This window comes from Lissotriton helveticus, chromosome 1_1 (assembly GCF_964261635.1).
Source record: "Lissotriton helveticus chromosome 1_1, aLisHel1.1, whole genome shotgun sequence".
Classification (NCBI taxonomy): domain Eukaryota; kingdom Metazoa; phylum Chordata; class Amphibia; order Caudata; family Salamandridae; genus Lissotriton; species Lissotriton helveticus.
Window position 1 is genome coordinate 1328507345 of NC_136057.1, and position 16722 is coordinate 1328524066.

The following is a 16722-nucleotide window of genomic DNA, read 5'->3' on the forward strand; positions in this document are numbered from 1 at the left end:
CTCCAGCTTTTAGAATGGTTTCATCACTCATCAAAAACACAATTCTACAACCAGAGACACTATCATTTCCCATTCTGCGTACAGATCTTCCCATGTGTAGGAGTGGTCCCAGTCACCGGATAAGTCCCAGCTGCGGCATTTTTTGCATAGCCATCTTTTTATTTGCGTACCTAATAATGTTTGATCTATACACCAATGCTATCGGACTCCATTCTGCCCCGCTCTATCATGGGCCGATTGCAGGATGCCCGATAGCTTCTTGCGACCTTTGGCGCCCCTAGACCACCTTCGCTCAGTAGTAAATACAATTATTTATATTGGAATTGAGTAATGTCTTTTCTGACTTGCTTTTCATTTCATGCATCACAGCCTCCCTACAATGTAACTACGAAAGGTTGGTATGGCAGGAAAGCTGCCACTTTAACAAGTGTCTGCTTGCAAAATGTGATTACCGCAGCCAGGTCTAATAGTTTGAAGCACACACTTCCAGCAGAAACAAGGAGAAGGGGGACTTACGGAAGGGCAATGCACCCCATAGGTCAGAAACAAATACCCCAAACATGGCAGTACACACACCACAGGGCAGGAAGAAGGGGCACCGACAGGGCAACACACAGGGCAGGGAGCAGGGATCCCGACAGGACAGCGCACAACACAGGGCAGGGAGAATGGGCAGCGCACACTACAGGGCGGGAGAAAAGGGAACTGACAGATTAGCGCACACCACAAGGCAGGGAGAAGCGTTATTGATAGGGCAGGGAAAAGCGGTACTGACCATGCAGTGCATGCAATGGGGAATCGAAAAGTGGCACTGACAGGGAAGCGCACAGGACAGGGAAAAGCGCCACTGACAGGAAAGCACACACCACAGGCAGGGAGGAGCGCCACTGACAGGGAAGCACACACCACAGGCAGGGAGAAGCGCCACTGACTGGGAAGCACAGGGCAGAGGGAAACTGCGCTGGTAAAGTAGCACACAGACAGAAATGCGAGATGCGCGCAGTGAGAGGGCAGGGAGACCGGCGTGCACTGGCAGAAGCGAGGGAGGCCTATTGTGCGAGTGTAAGATGGAGAATGACCTGTGCTGGGAATGGACCGGAGGATGCGCTCAATCACAGGGAAAGGCAAACGCTGAAACTGAGGGTGAACGGATGCGCAAAGAAGCATGCAGAGCAGCAGCGCTAGAAAAGCGAGCCAGCAACAAAGGATGACTGCCCGGAGGTCGTGATCAGATGTGGGAACAGAGACAGAATATACAGCTTCAGAGTGAGACGACGAGTGTCGACGGGGGATTGGAAAGAAGAGCAGTCAAGGGAACGGATTCTGCCATGATATGGCCGTAGAAGCTGAAGAAAAAGATCCAGTCGATCAGGGAGACTGAACAAGAGACCAAGAACGCTGGGCGCAGTGAGCCCCAAGGCAGCGCTAGATCGCCTTGCGATTCCCATCCAGACCCACATCTACCTCGGGCCAAGTCCCATCAGGAAAAAAAGCAACAATTAAAGAGAGTCCTGGACAGCAGATGACAACCTTGCAGGGTGGGATCTACGTGCTACTCTTCAGAAGCGAGAAAGCTGTCAGTCCCGCTCGCCTCCTACACAGCCCCTGCTGTACCACAATCAGAAGGAACGTGACGAGTGCCGTCAGCCAGACGCCAAGCAGGAAGGCAGCGTTTAACAAGCATCAACAAGGCTAGCGGCAGGCAGGCAGGGGAGGAGAGGAGGAGGGGGGAGGAGAGTAGGGGAGGCACGGCCTAGCGGCCGTGCAATCAAGTAGTGAGGGGGCGGAGCTGGGGGAGGCTGTGGAAGAGAGTAGGCAAGGCAACACGGCGGGAGGGGGCGGAGCGGGTAAACAAAGACGGACATGCACGCGCCCGTGACTTTTAAGGTCAATGCGCATGCGCATAAGCTTAATGCGCATGCGCATTGACCTTAAAAGTCACGGGCACTGCAAGGAATCGCCACGATTCCTTGCAAGTTAGATAAAGTGTGGATGAGCCCCTATAGTCTCGCTTGCTCGATGCGCATGCGCATCGACAGGCGAGACCTAAAAAGGCTACATGAAGCACTACTTCTATCATTAAAAACAGCTCCTGTCCCCACAAGCATTTCAATCTCAGTGACTAGGCAAAATAATATACTAGTAAATTAGGTAATATTAGAAGCCGTTCTTTAGAGCGCTTATATTCCGCCGTATAAAGCTGTCATGATTATTGTTGTTTGAAACATCTTCTTTCCCAATGACAGAAAGCACCCTCTTTGTGAACATCCCTGAGTCCTGCACCTACACAACAAATCTCCCCTCATGACGCGTGCAAAGAGTACAGAGTCTTGGCGCACACATTTTCCTCACTGAATTATCTTAAAGTACCTGGTAGCTCCGTTTTCCCCCAGTTCAGAATCCGATTTGGGAGCAGAGTGATTGCTCAACCTTGGATAAGGGACACTGATCTATGTGCAATGCTCAGTTGCTACGCTAGCATCTGCGCATGCTCTGTTTAGAAACACTTACATGTGCGCACGCTGTTTTTAGCATACAAAGGATGGAGATGCACTTCTCTTTTTTATTTTAAATGAGCATGAGGTTCACCACAATACTACTTTTCTACGCACGCGCACCTCGATACCCCACTTGAGCATGCGCATTTATTTCCTTTGTGATAATTAATCTCTTATATGGGATAATAGGAAAAGTGTCAGTAAGACCCAGTCGTATGCATGTGTCAGTGTCATCCGCGTGAATCTGTGCTGTATACGCGCCCGCATCCTATCTACACCCGTTGTCCTGCTTTTCCTGATCATTATGAATTTGCTGCCTAAAAGGTTTTCTTATTTACCGAATTTCGTACCTAATTTCCCGCATGCTTCTACTTTTATTAGCCCCTTCTCCTGTCATTCGACTTCCTTTTCTTTGAGTTTACGCTCCACGTGTTCAATTTCAGGTTTCGCTTACTGCAAAAGCTATTGTGAACAACAAAAAAGCTTAACAAGCATTGGCCAAGCCAACAGGTCGCGTCTATGCGAAAACTTAATGCTTAATAGCTTTGGCAATGTATTATAGTTATTGTCCGTGTGTTCCAGGTCGGCTGCTATTCAATATGACTAAAAGTTAGTGGAGTGGGGTAGTTTAGGGTATAGTGGAATGGGGTAGAGTGGAGTGGAGGAGTTGGGTAAATTAGTGTGATAGGTTGTGGTGTGGTATACTGGGGTGGAATTAGTTTAGAGTAGATTGGGACAGGCTGGAGCTGATAGGAGTAGGGTAGAGTGGCGTGGGATATATTGGGATAGATTGGAGTGGAATGGGGTAGATTGGAGTGTAGTAGACTAGTGGATTCGGGTAGATTGCAGTGGGGTAGATTGGTTGGATTATTGTAGGGTGGAATGGAATAGAGGGGTGGATTAGAGTGGTGTAGGGCAGATTGGGGCAGTGGGGTGGATTGTAGTGTTGCTGGGTAGATGGGGAGGGGTGAGGTAGATTGGAGTGGGTTAGATTGAGGTAGATTGGGAATAGGTTAGATTGAATTGGGGTAGAGTGGGTAGATTAGAATACAGTGCGGTAGATTGGAGCGTGCTAGATTGGAGTGGACTGGGACATATTGGGGTACATTGGAGTGAAGAGGGGTAGATTAGGGAAGCAGCTGTTTGGGGTAGATTAGAGTGGGGTAGTGGGAGTGGAGGGGAGTAGATTAGAGTGGATTGTGGCAGTTTGGAGTTGGATCGATTGTGTGAATTATGGTACAGGAGATTTTAGCAAAGTGGGGCAGATTGGAGTGGGGAAGATTGGAGTGAAATAGGAGTTTGGTAGTTTGGACCAGGGTAGATTGGAGTGGAGTTGAATAGAGTGGTGTGGGAAAGAGTGGGTTCGGTAGATTTGAGTGGTGTAGATTGAAGTGGGGCAGATTGGGTTAGGGTGAGGTAGTTTGAAACAGAGTGGAGTAGATTGAAAAGGAGAGGACTGAACGTGATAGATAGGAATATTGTAGTTTGGGGTGAAGTGTGGTAGGGTAGATTGGGGGTGGGAGGACTGGGTTACATTGGACTGGGGTGGAGTAGGTTTCAGAGGCATGTGGTAGAATGGAATGGAGTGGAGTAGATTGGGTAGAGTGGAGTGGGGTAGTTTGGGTGGATTGGAGTGGGGTTGACTGGGGTAGAGTGACGTGGGGTAGAGTAGAGTGGAGTGGAGTTGGATAGATTAGAGTAGAGTTAAGGTTAGAGTGGAGTGCGATAGGTTGAGGAAGAGTGGAGTGGGTTGGATTGGCATGAGGTGGGGTGGGGTAGATTGCAGTGGGATGGGGTGGAGTGGGGTAGATTAGAGTGGAGTAGATATGGGTAGATTGCAGTGGGGTAGTTTGGGGTGGGATAGATTGGGGAATAGTATATTGGAGATGGGTAGAGTGGGGTGGGGTAGCTTGGAGTGAGGTGGAGTGGGTTAGCTTTGAGTGGAGTGTGGTGAATTGGAGTGGTATAGATTGGAGCAAAGTGGAGTGGGGTAGATTTGGGTAGAGTGTAGTGTAGTGTGGAGTTTGTAGAGTGGAGTGGGGTAAATTGTGGTACATTGGAGTGGGGTTGATTGTTGTAGAATGGAATGGAGTAGGGTAGATTAGAGTGGTAAGGAGTTAGATAGATTGCTGTGGAGTTTGGAGTAAAGTGGGGTAAATAGGAAAGGAGTGTACTAGATTGGAGAGGGGTAGATTGGAGTGGAGTGGAGTGGAGTAGAGTAGCAAGTGGCTAGCTGGCTTCTCACTTTAGGTTTATAAAGTATTATAAATAGGGTGACCCGTAGGACCACTGGACCCGGGTAAACAATGGTATATAAATAAACAGTCACAGTGGAAAATTGATTTTAAATTCACGTATGCAGAACCAAATTCAACTACATTAAATAATTCAAATGTCAGGGGGCGTGGCTTGGACGCTGAGGAAAATGGCTGCGTGAGCTCGGAGCTCCGTGCCCGATCCCACGAATTCATCCTGAAAATGAGCACTGGGGTGCCTGGGGCCGCTCTCCCGGACAAGCGGTGCCCGCACTAAGAGTGGAGGGCTTCCCTGAACCCATACACAGAATCAATTGGCATGGGGCTACCCGCGAACGCCGGCCGGCGTTGGCTGTACGTGGGATTCAAAGATGGCGGGCGCGGCCGAAGCTGCGAGGATCTAGACGCTGCGCGGCACGGAGGACTGATTGCTGAGGGCGACGACCGCACACTGTGAGCAGACCCTCGGTGACTGAAGCGTACCCGCCGCGGCAGACCCTCGGTGACTGAAGCGTGCCCGCCGGCGGCGGCCCCGCTGCCGGACGCATCGATCCCGGTTGCGCTGGGACTCGACCTACGGGAGGAGCCGATCGCAAAATGGCGCGCGGCGCCCGCCGAGTACTGAACCTGGTCGAGCCTGAGGTCACAAGGAAGACTGATCCACTGATCAGAGTCGCTGTGGAGCAGACAAGCCATTCCCGCTGGGGGGTGTCGTCGCGAGACCGCGGCAGCATCTGCGTGTTCGGCCTGGACTGCTCGCTGGAGGTAGGAGAGGTCCCTGAACTTTCCTGAAGGGGCAGTGGCTGCTAACTGCGGGAGAAGAGGCGGCTAGGAGGGAGCACAGTAGCTGGTGGCCACTGCGGTTGGTGCTCTTGGGCAGCGGAGGCGGCCGACTGTGGGACTCGGAAGCAGGAGGACGGCGGTCCTCCACTGAGCCAGCGGCGGGGAGCCCACCCGGATCCGGCCCAGAAGTGCAGGGCTGCGAGGAGTGAGAGCGATGGCGTGGAGCCCGCCTGGGGCTCAGCCGTAACACGCCTGAAGCCCGGGGCCCACGCCGATGAACCACTGGGACAATCTCCAGCGGTGGTCGGGGGCTCCTGACCAAGAGAGGTGAGCCCGGAGCAGGCACTGAAGGGGCACTGACGGTGGAGGGCGGCACGGAGGGCACTGTCGCACCGCTGCTGGACTGGAGGCTGGTGGGCGAAGGACATCAGGAAGCATAGCCCAGGGGACTAGGCACTTCTGGAACCGCGGCTGAAATCGCGACGGGGCCCGTGCGGAGGACCCGGGGGTGAGGCCTACTGCTCGCACCTCTGCTACTGACCACAACCTGTCCCCGGGGCCCAGCTGGGACTGGGGTTTGCTGGAGAACGCCATTTCGGGGATGGCGACGCCCATAGAGACATAATCGCATGCAAGAGCAGCCGACGCAGCATCTAGCGGTGACCATGGGGAAGCCTAACAAGAAAACTGAAGGGGCAACATCATCGGAGACTTCGAATGGAGGCCCGATGGGCCCGGCAGACCTGCAACAGCTCCAGGACCGGATACTATAGGCCATCGCGGCGACTAGGGACGCCCTACAGCAGGACATCGCGCAGGTGGCCTCGGGCCTGGGCCTTCTTCACGCAGAACACGACAAACTCCAGGACAGAGTGAAAACCGTGGAGTCCACCCTACATGGAGTCCACCCTACAGGAACTATCCCCAGCCCACAAATCAACGGAGGGAAGATTAACGGATGCCCTAGATCGCATACAAGCGCTAGAAAGGAGAGCCGAGGACGCGGAAAACAGGAATAGACGTAGCACATCCGCATAGTGGGTATGCCGGAAAAATCAGAAGGAGGAGATATGATTGAATACCTGGACACCTGGCTTAAAATGGTGGTGGCCCCTGAAGGCCTCTCCCCTTTCTTCACGCTGGAAAGAGCCCACCGTGTCCCGTCCAGGCCGCTCAAGCCGGGACTGCCGCCGAGACCGATCATTGCCAAATTGTTACACTATAGAGACAGAGATGTGCTCCTCCAGAGGGCTCGCGATGCGGGGCCATTTCAAGTGGCAAACAGCAAGGTGACATTGTTCCCCGACTTCACGTTTGAAACGCAGAAAATTAGAGCCTCTTTCCTGTCTATCAAGAGAGAACTGAGGGCATTCCTTATTCTCTGCTTTTCCCGGCAAAGCTCCGAGTGGTGGTGGATGATAAATCGATCTTTTTCTCCACATCGGCCGACGCATGGTCGTGGTGGGACACATACAAAGCTGGCACGGACGGAGCTAGAATCCAGGAAGCGAGAGAGAGAGGGTCGACACAAGTGCGGAAATCGCAGAGGATACGTGGGAAACGGCAGGGATCGCGAAAACCCACTGCAGCCCAAACGGATGAGGAGAGGAGAGCGGCGCTGAACACGGTGGAATCACTGTCGAGAGACGAAGCCTCCTCAGCTAAGCAGGACACAGAATCAGAAGGCCATGTCTCCGGCACAGAATCGGACCACTCGGACACACTCAACGCCAATGGCCCGCTGGTGACGCCGCAGACCTCGGATGAGATCCTGAACCTATGACATGAAGGCGGTGGGCGCTGGACATTCTATGAGTAAGAGGGGGACCCAGGGAGTGGAGCTGATGTGGGGGGGCGGACTCGGGACCATTGCACGAGCACTAACATTGGGGGATCCATGGGCACGGGGGGGGCGAACGTGGCCGCCGTCTAATCTGAGCCACACCTCATTAGCCCTTAAGGCATCCACGGTCACGACTGTGGAATAGTTGTGGAGTAGGGGGATACACCTGAGTTTGGATGGGTACCGATAGACCGATATTGGGGCCTGTTCTGGGGAGGGAGGTTTTGGGAGTTGTAGGGATGTTTATTTGTTGGTTACAGGTTTATTTTGCGCACTGGAGAAGTGCGAGTTGTAGCAGTGTTGGGGACAATTGGGGGACATTCACCACCACAGTTGGAACGGACCACTATGACATGATGCGGCACCTCATTGGGGACAATGGCTAGCGCGGGTGTGTTACGGTGCATAACCTGGAATGTCAGGGGGCTACACTCAATGACGAGGAGACACAAAATACATGCTTACTTGATTCGTAGGGGGGTACACGTCGCCTTTCTCCAAGAAACGCATCTCACGAAACAAGAGGGTATAGCATTACAGAGGAGGTGGAGAGGGCAGTTATACAACACTACTTATTCGGCGTACGCTAGGGGGGGTCTTAATGTGGATAAGGGCGGGAGTCCCTTTTCAGGCTACGAAACACGTGATTGACACTGAGGGCAGGTATGTAGCAGTAGAGGAGAGGCTCAGGGGCAGGGACATAAAGCTATGTAGTATATATGTGCCGAACACTGAGCAACTACACTTCTTGGCGCGCCTTTCTGGCATGCTGGCGCATTACTTGGCGTGCCCTGTTCTACTTTGGAGCGATTTTAACTCCATAACGGATGTCGCCTTGGATAGATCGCACCCATCCCTCCACGACTCACCTGTGCACCGTCTCACGAAAGGCAGGGTGGACTGGCAGAGACGCTGGGGGCTATTAGATGCCTGGCGTCTGCAACAGCCAACGGAAAGGGATTACTCGTTTTTTTCAGGACTGCATGACCTGCATGTGCGGATTGATGCACTCTTATGCTCTCCGCTTGTGATGCCGTTTATAGCGAGAACTGAGTACCTCACTAGAACACTGTCGGATCACAATCCTGTGCTGTCATCCTTAAATTGGATAATAGAGACTCCGTGTGTCCCCACATGGCGAGTACGCCCGGAGACACTGGATGATCCGTTGTTTCACGAGGCGCTGCAGGAAGGAATCACACACTATTTTGAGGAGAACGAGGGATCCACGGCCTCTAGAGCAATGGAATGGAACGCCTTTAAGGCGACCATAAGAGGCCAATGCATAGGAAAGCACGCGGGCGTGCGCAGGGTTTTGCAGGATGATCTGACCAAAGCCGATGATAATCTGAGGAAGGCCGAGAAGGCGAGACCTGGCTGCCCTGAAAAGCAGGAGGAGGTTAACCGAGCTAGAGAGGCGGTGGTGGCGGAGTTGGAACGCCTCCGAAGCTTCGACCACAAGGCTTATCTGCTGAGAGCACACACTGAAGGGGATAGATCTGGGACGCTACTAGCGTGGCTGGCCAACCCCTCTAAACGGAGTCCACCGATACTAGCCATAAGAAGGGCGGACGGACAAATGGAGTACACCCAACCTGGGATACTAGAGGTTTTTCAGCATTTCTACGGGGCCCTCTATAAGAGTACACTAGTTGGGCGTAGCACTGACATTGATGGGTATCTCGAGGACCTACAATTGCCTCGACTGCAACAGGAACAGGCGGATGATCTAGGTAGAGACGTAGAGAGCAACGAAATCAGGGCAGCGATAAAGCATATGGCCCGCAACAAAACACCGGGGCTCGATGGATTGCCCATCGAATTCTACAGCAAGTATTCAGACATCCTTGCACCCCGCCTCCAAGTGGTGTACAACGAGGCCAAAACTGATGGCTGTCTCCCACAGGCTATGCGGGAAGCGCTGGTGATCCCATTATTGAAACAGGGAAGGGAGAGCGACGATCCAGCCTCCTATAGGCCGCTCTCCATGCTGACTACAGACTATAAAATCCTGAGTGCCATACTCGCGACTAGACTGTTGCAACATATGCCTACCTTGATACACCCAGACCAATCTGGATTTATCCCAGCACGCAACACCACCATAAACATTAGGAGACTCACACAACTGTTGGCAAACCCATGCACGACTGCCTCAACGCCTCTAGTGCTATCCATTGACATAGAGAAAGCTTTCGACAGCCTGGAATGGGAATACCTATACAAAATTATGGAAAAATTCGGTCTAGGAGAGGGATACATCAGATGGACCAGAGTGTTGTACACTGCGGCAGTGGCTAGAGTGCGAGTGGGCCCCCTTATATCGCGGCAATATCCAGTAGAGCGAGGAACCAGGCAGGGGTGCTCCCTGTCCCCCCTGTTGTTCGCTCTGGCGATCGAACCTCTGGTGGCGACGGCGAGGACAGGGACTCATTTCAGAGGCCTAGACAGCGGCAGAGGCCTGCAACATATCTCGCTTTACGCGGATGATCTGTTGTTATTTCTAGAAAATGCGGGAGGAGCACTGGAGGGAGCGGAGAGAATGCTAGCAATATTTGGTAGGATATCAGGATTAAAGGTCAATTGGTCGAAGACGTGCTTGTTTCCACTGCGCCATGGTATACCGCAACTGCATTGCAGATTGCAGCTGCAATGGCCCCCCACCTGTTTGAAGTATTTAGGGGTATACATATACCATGAGGCAGCGGACATGCTGGAGGGTAACGTTGGAAGATGCATAAGAACGCTACGGGGTAATATGGAGTTGTGGGCCACCCTACCGCTGTCGCCGATAGGCCGTATTTCCCTGCTAAAAATGATCACCTTGCCGCGACTGCTCTACTACTTCCGCACTTTGCCCATCTGGGTGCCCAGCTCTGTATTCCGTGGATTACGATCGCAGATCACTTCCTTTATATGGAACTCGGGGAGATGCAGAGTGGCACTGACAATGCTCATGCGTCCGTAGGACGAGGGCGGATTAGCCGTACCGGACTTTGAGCTCTACTACCTCGCGGATCAATTGCAGCTCTTCACACAAGAAGTAGCAAAAGTATACCGTGGCCCGGAACAGGACAGAGAGAGGGGGACGCCACGTCACGTATTAGCGTATATAACTCTGCAACAGAAAATCGCCCTCACTGGCTTAACTCCTGAAGAACAGACGTTCCGGCTGTGTTGGAACCGATCGCAGCGCCGAGCGGGTCCGCAGCACCCGTATGCCCCAGAAATCCCGTTGGGGATGGTGACCGCGCTCCCACATGGAGGAGATTGGTCACAGCTACAGCAGTGGGAGGCGGCGGGGCTCCAGGTGCTTGGCGACTTGTATGAGGAAGGGACACTGATACCCTACCAGGTCCTTCAGGAGAGATATGGCCTACCGCGAGGGGGATACTTATTGCATGCAGCAGTGACGAGGGCCATCCGAGCACATTGGGGGGGGGGCTTGACGGAACCGACCACCACCATGGCTTGCCAATATACGATGATGGCGGCGGGGACTTTTAAGGCAGTAACGTGCCTGTATTCCAGAATGTTGAGGGAGATCCTTCCACCACTCACGGTGCTTAAATCCAAGTGGGAAGCCCAGATAGTGCGACGGGCTAGTAAGAGCACGAGGAACGCGAGATTCCAACAGATCCACTTTTACATCTTACATAGAGCCTACATGACACCGGGCAAAATTAAGAAGTTCTTTGGGGTGACCGAGGCGGGGTGCCCACGATGCACCCTGAAAGGGGCGGAGCTGGACCATATGTTATGGACCTGCCCAGTACTGCATGAATACTGGCAGGCGATTGGTGAGACGCTTAACGAGATCACCGACAGAACAGTGGCCTTTGATATGGCGACCTGCATACTGCACTGGTTCCCGCACACCCCTAAGAATAAAACCACTAGTAAATTTATAGACTTGGGATTGATTCTGGCCAAGAGAGAAATTACGAGAGTATGGAAGGCGAGGGTGGGTCCTACACACAGAAAATGGGTGAATGAGCTTCTAAAATGGGCTACTTGTGAAAGCACGATCCGATACCAAGCAGCTCGTAAAACACGAGATGAGAGAGCAATAGACACAGCTGCAGCGTGGGAGATGATAGTGCAGGCACTAAGAGATAGCACACTACCAGAGGACGAAGAGGACCTGAATACACACAACAACAGCCCCCAGGCCGCACCAGAAACACCACATGACTGACTACGCACCAACTCCTGGAAGAACCCATAAACGTAGTCAAGAGAGGGCATTCCTACGCTGATGGTGAAGTCACGGGGGAGGGGGAAAGGGGGAGAGTTTGTATTAAAGTGTTCCCGCTTGTGCCACGGGGAAGGAGGATGCATAACTACAAAAGCAGGAGTACACGTTTTTCGACTGTGCAGAGCGCAATGGCTAAGAAACTGAACGCTGGGCTTGCCCCCTTAGCAGAGTGCCGCCCGACCTCCGGGATGTGGGCTGAATGGCTGTGTATCAAACGAAATAGCGGGATGGGTGGACGGGGATTAACATAGCACTGCTTACTGTGAGATATCAGATGTACTGCAAACCTGCAATAAAAATTTGTTTTACAAAAAAAAAAAATAATAATAATTCAAATGTCACTTCAAAGACAGATGATTTCTTGTGATTTAACTTGCATCACAGCATCGAAATTAATCAAGACATAAGAATATGTGATATGGGGTTTCTGCAACAAATGAAAAAACAACTCAACCGACTGCTACTTGCTGACCTTTATAACTGTATAACAATCATAAGTGAAACCCAATACAATATGCTCAACCCACCAAACCCCGCTCTCCCCTACAAGTCCTGTTTCTTCCTTTGTGCTTGACCCATCACTTTCTAAAAGTGGCATTTTAAAATAGTAATGTCAAATTCAACTTTACCAGTACGGTGGATTTGTCATTACCATTCCAACCAAATCAAACATGGAAAACCTACTCTTTTCTGATCAGGAATTACAGCTTAAAAGTGTATTAAGGAATTCCCAATCCTAACCTATGAGTGGAGTAGGCCTCACGGTAGTGAACAACGAAATAGGCTGTTTGTCACTACCAGGACAAGCAAAACATCACAGTACTTTCATTTAAGTAATACAATAGGCATGTGCTTTACGCGCCAACCCGTCGCACTGCAAAGTAAGAGATTTGACCCTGACATTAAATCAATCTGTCGTTCTTCATGTTAAACATTTGGTACACCAATTTTTTTAAAGTTCATCCAAACATTTAATCCAATCGCTCAAATCACTGCGAGGACAGCGAGATTCCTCAGTAGTATTTTAATATTTAGTTTTCAACTGCCTTCAGCGTGCCCATCCCAGCTTCAACTTAAGCATGTAGAGGTGAACAGTTCATACTCCATAACCTCACATAATTCCACCTAATGCATTTCGGCCTCTCGTTAGACCTTCATCAGGGATAACTGGAAAGACAGAAACAAACATCTAAGCCATCTGTTCAAAACCATAGTACTTTTGACACTCACATACTAGTAACGTTCAGTCATCTTGTGTTTAATCATTACACAAACCCACTCAGTATCTTAAAAAACATGCCTAACTAAACTAGCTCCCACTTCCCTTTGCCTTGAAAAATTAGCTTAATACAAGTGCTCGCAAAACAAATAGGAATGCTGTCAGTTAACCAAATTGTAAGTGAAAAAAACTGTTCTTATAAGTACGCAGAGTCTTTGCCTTTACTGTACCAAAGCCTTTCCCTCATCCCCGTTACCGGCCTAAATCCTAATGACAAACAGCCTTTCCAAAACCATGATTTTATTCAGCCTACCTTCAATGCCACAGTTGGTAGCCTCTTCACCTCCTCTGCTTTCTCCCATACCCTTCATTTACACAGCACCCTGCCCTTAGGGCTACCTAGGGCCAACTTAGGGGTGACTTCTGTCTGTGTTATAAAAGGGAAGTTTCAGCTCTCCTTCAGAAGAGTCAGAAACAGGCCGTCCAGATCTGCAGTCCAATTGAGTCCTTTAAGTAGCAGAGCAGTTCGCCAGGCAGAGCTTCAGTTACAAGTCCAATAGTGTCTGATTTAATGGAGTCAGAGACCCAGTACTTATACTCAAAAGTCCGTTTGATGTGCGGGTGAGCTCAAAGCAGCTCTCTGAAGTGCACAAGTATCCATTTCAACTAAATCCTGTGTGCAAGGCTATCTGTGGGGGAGTAATCAGTCCTTTGAGTGGGGACAAGACACTGCCTATCAGTGGCGGCTGGTGAGGTTTGTAAGTGGCAGAGCTGGACTTGGCCCCATGGCGCGGGTGGAGAGAGGAATGTCATTTTTTCACGAGGTTAGTCGCCATTTCCTCTGCAAATCCTGTCTAATAAAGTGGGATACAATTCTGCATTTTCAGGCCAATTTCTTAAAATAAAAAAGACAAAAAAGGAATATCCTTCATAGGCCTGGCTTGTTTGGCAATCCTGACTTCTTTCTTTAGTGAAGTGTGCAGCAGGGATGATGTTTTTGGTTTGGTATCTCCCTCACATGTTTGTAAAATTATTTCTCTTATCTCCATGTGAATGCATGTCAGGCTGATATATTGAGGATAATAAGATAGCTAGGGGCTACTAATCACTAACCCTGGGCTTAGTACTACGCTACGTGTAGTTTGTACTAATTTGCACTCCGCAAATTGCACGCAGCACATTACAACAAGCATTAGAAATGCAATCGGGCTCGGATTTATTTGAGTTTGAGCTAATGGCATTGTAAATGGCAATGTCTTTTCGCCATGTGTTATGGAGTGTGTGCATGTGGTGTGTAGTGGAATTATGTGGGTTGGATTGTAATTTTACCAATGTTGGCATGCTGTGTTTTAGATGAATATGTTTAAAAGTAAAGTGTACCATACTGCGAGTGCTACAATAGTTAATTGTGGATGCGTTAACAATTGATGCGTGCACTGATGGCTGGTGGTGTGTGTGCTTGGTGGAAAAGTGCACTGCCGGCTGGAGGTGTGTGTGCCTGGTGGAAGGGTGCACTGACGGCTGGTGGGTATGTGCTTGGTAAAAGCGTGCACAGATGGCTGATGGTTGTTGGTGTTTGTGCATGGTGAAAGCATTCATTGACGGCTGGGGGTGTGTTGTTGTGTGTGTTGTTTTCTGTGTACTGGTGAGTGTGTGGTGGTGAGTCTGTGGGGGTGAGCCTGGGGAGTGAGTGTGGTGATGAGTGTGTTGTGTTGAGTGGTGACGAGTGTGTGGTGTTGAGAGACTGAGGTGTGTGGTTTGTGTGTGCGTTATGTGTGTGTGGTGTGTGTGTGGTGTATGTGTGTATGGTGTGTGTGTGTGTGGTGTGTGTGGTGTGTGTGGTGTATGTGTGTGTGGTGTTTTCGGCACACTCACACACTGCCCCTACACATTCACACACTGCTCACTCGCACACTCCCAATGTCACCCTGCATAGTCACAAAATGCACTAGTAGTCAAAAACATACGACATGGCAGCTGGGCTATAAAATCATACGATCCTGGGGTTCTGCTGCGGTATCTTTTGACCCCCTTAAACCTAATAATGAAACGATAGCTAATGAGCCTGCGTTTTGGACTAGTTCCGCTGATGGGGTATTGGTATGGAAGGAGAAACCAAAGAGAAGGAGGACAAAAATGGCATCTCTGCAAAACGGGGGAAGAATCATTGAGCCATTGTGTACTCTGTATATGCAAGGAACTGATTGAAGCTGCTGAGAAAATGTTGGTTGCGCCCAATTTGGCGTCTTTTAAATGTGCGAACATGTCAAAGACCGCTAGAGGTGTGTTTGAGAGGTGACAGCTCGCACCATCACATTTATGACAGCGGCAGCAACGTTAATGAAGCTGAAAATTTTGCAAGAGTCATACTTTAAAAAAAAAAGGGATTAGGACACTATATTTCAATCGTTGATTGAGAATTTTTACTAAAACTGTTCTTTCCTTTCCTGTTCACATGATTGCAATGATTTTCGGTAATTGTGCAATAAAATGTCTTAATGTAATCAGATTTGGAGAGAAGTTGTTTAACTCGATTATTTCGCCACAGGTTCTATGATCAATAAATGCGAAGATTAATGTGTGCATTTTTAAAAGGCTGTGCTCTTAGCTTTAGAAGGCGCTGCCACGTGGTGGCGAGGTTGTGACTCGCTCCTTTCGAACGCGTCACGGTGAGGTGGATGCTTCTGGATGGACCCTGAAGCACTGTCATTAAACAAGGACACGTTTTGTAACCTTTCGTCCTTAGTCGTCTACTCTATCAGACGTGCCCGCTGCACCTGTGCTTTCTGCCTAGGCAGCTGAGAATGTAAAGAGATTTAAACTTCCGCTCAGTGCTCAGAAGCGACATCCTTGCGGTGTAGGCGCTATGTGCCAGCCCACAAATAAACAAACGAACAACCCATGCGCTTAAACGCAAGTAGGTTTGTTTCTGGCAATTTGCACGTCGTCATAACATTTTCACTTTCAGTCTTCAGGGCTGCAGCAAGAAACAGTATCGTTGGGAAACTAATAGAATGTTTAGACGTTCACTGCAGTAATGTACTTATAAATAAAAAATCAGGTGTGTGAAATAAAGTTGGATTGGGTGTTTCGGTGACATGCTGTGAGATACTGATTTTCTGTTGCCATGCTCAAAGCACAGCTGGGGGGGGGGGGGAGTGGGGGGGTGGGGGGTTCATGCAGATCCTGGGGTCTGCCCAGCCGCTGGCATGCGGCTCCAGATAGAGACATTCTGGGAAAGCGAGTATTTTGTTATCAAAGGGCAGTCATCATGTCACATGCCTAACCGTCTTCAGAGGCGGCACTCCAAGCAAGGGAGATGCCCTTAGTTAGCTATGGAAAGTAACCCTGCCGCGTGCAGGGAGTGTCTTCTGAACTGAGCACTTTGACCTCGGTAACCCAAGGCTAGTGGACAGCGAGCCCAGGGCAGAATCGTGCGGCCTGCCTTAATGTCTACGGATGTGGGCGCTGTGCAAGTTGCGCTGCAGGACAGTGTATCTGGGCGGTAATCACGTCACTTGATGCAGATCGTTTTTCAGAAGTGATGCTACATCATAAGAATCGTGCGGCCTGCCTTAATGTCTACGGATGTGGGCGCTGTGCAAGTTGCGCTGCAGGACAGTGTATCTGGGCGGTAATCATGTCACTTGATGCAGATCGTTTTTCAGAACTGATGCTACATCATAAGAATCGTGCGGCCTGCCTTAATGTCTACGGATGTGGGCGCTGTGCAAGTTGCGCTTCAGGACAGTGTATCTGGGCGGTAATCACGTCACTTGATACAGATCGTTTTTCAGAAGTGATGCTACATCATAAGAATCCTGCGGCCTGCCTTAATGTCTACGGATGTGGGCGCTGTGCAAGTT

At 50.3% G+C, this 16722-nt stretch overlaps 1 protein-coding gene across 3 annotated transcripts in view; it reads right to left on the reverse strand.

Annotated features, from left to right (window-relative positions):
• The window catches only part of LOC144823664 (uncharacterized), a 130551-nt gene extending 128062 nt beyond the window's left edge, over window positions 1-2489 (reverse strand). The window contains exon 1 of one of the 3 annotated variants that reach the window (XM_078682375.1): window positions 2371-2482. The gene's annotated coding sequence lies outside the window, so the exon portion shown is untranslated. Of the gene's footprint in view, window positions 1-2370 lie in introns of all 3 variants that reach the window. The other 2 variants (XM_078682392.1, XM_078682382.1) reach the window with 2 other exon arrangements.
• Between the last annotated feature and the right edge of the window lie 14233 nt (window positions 2490-16722).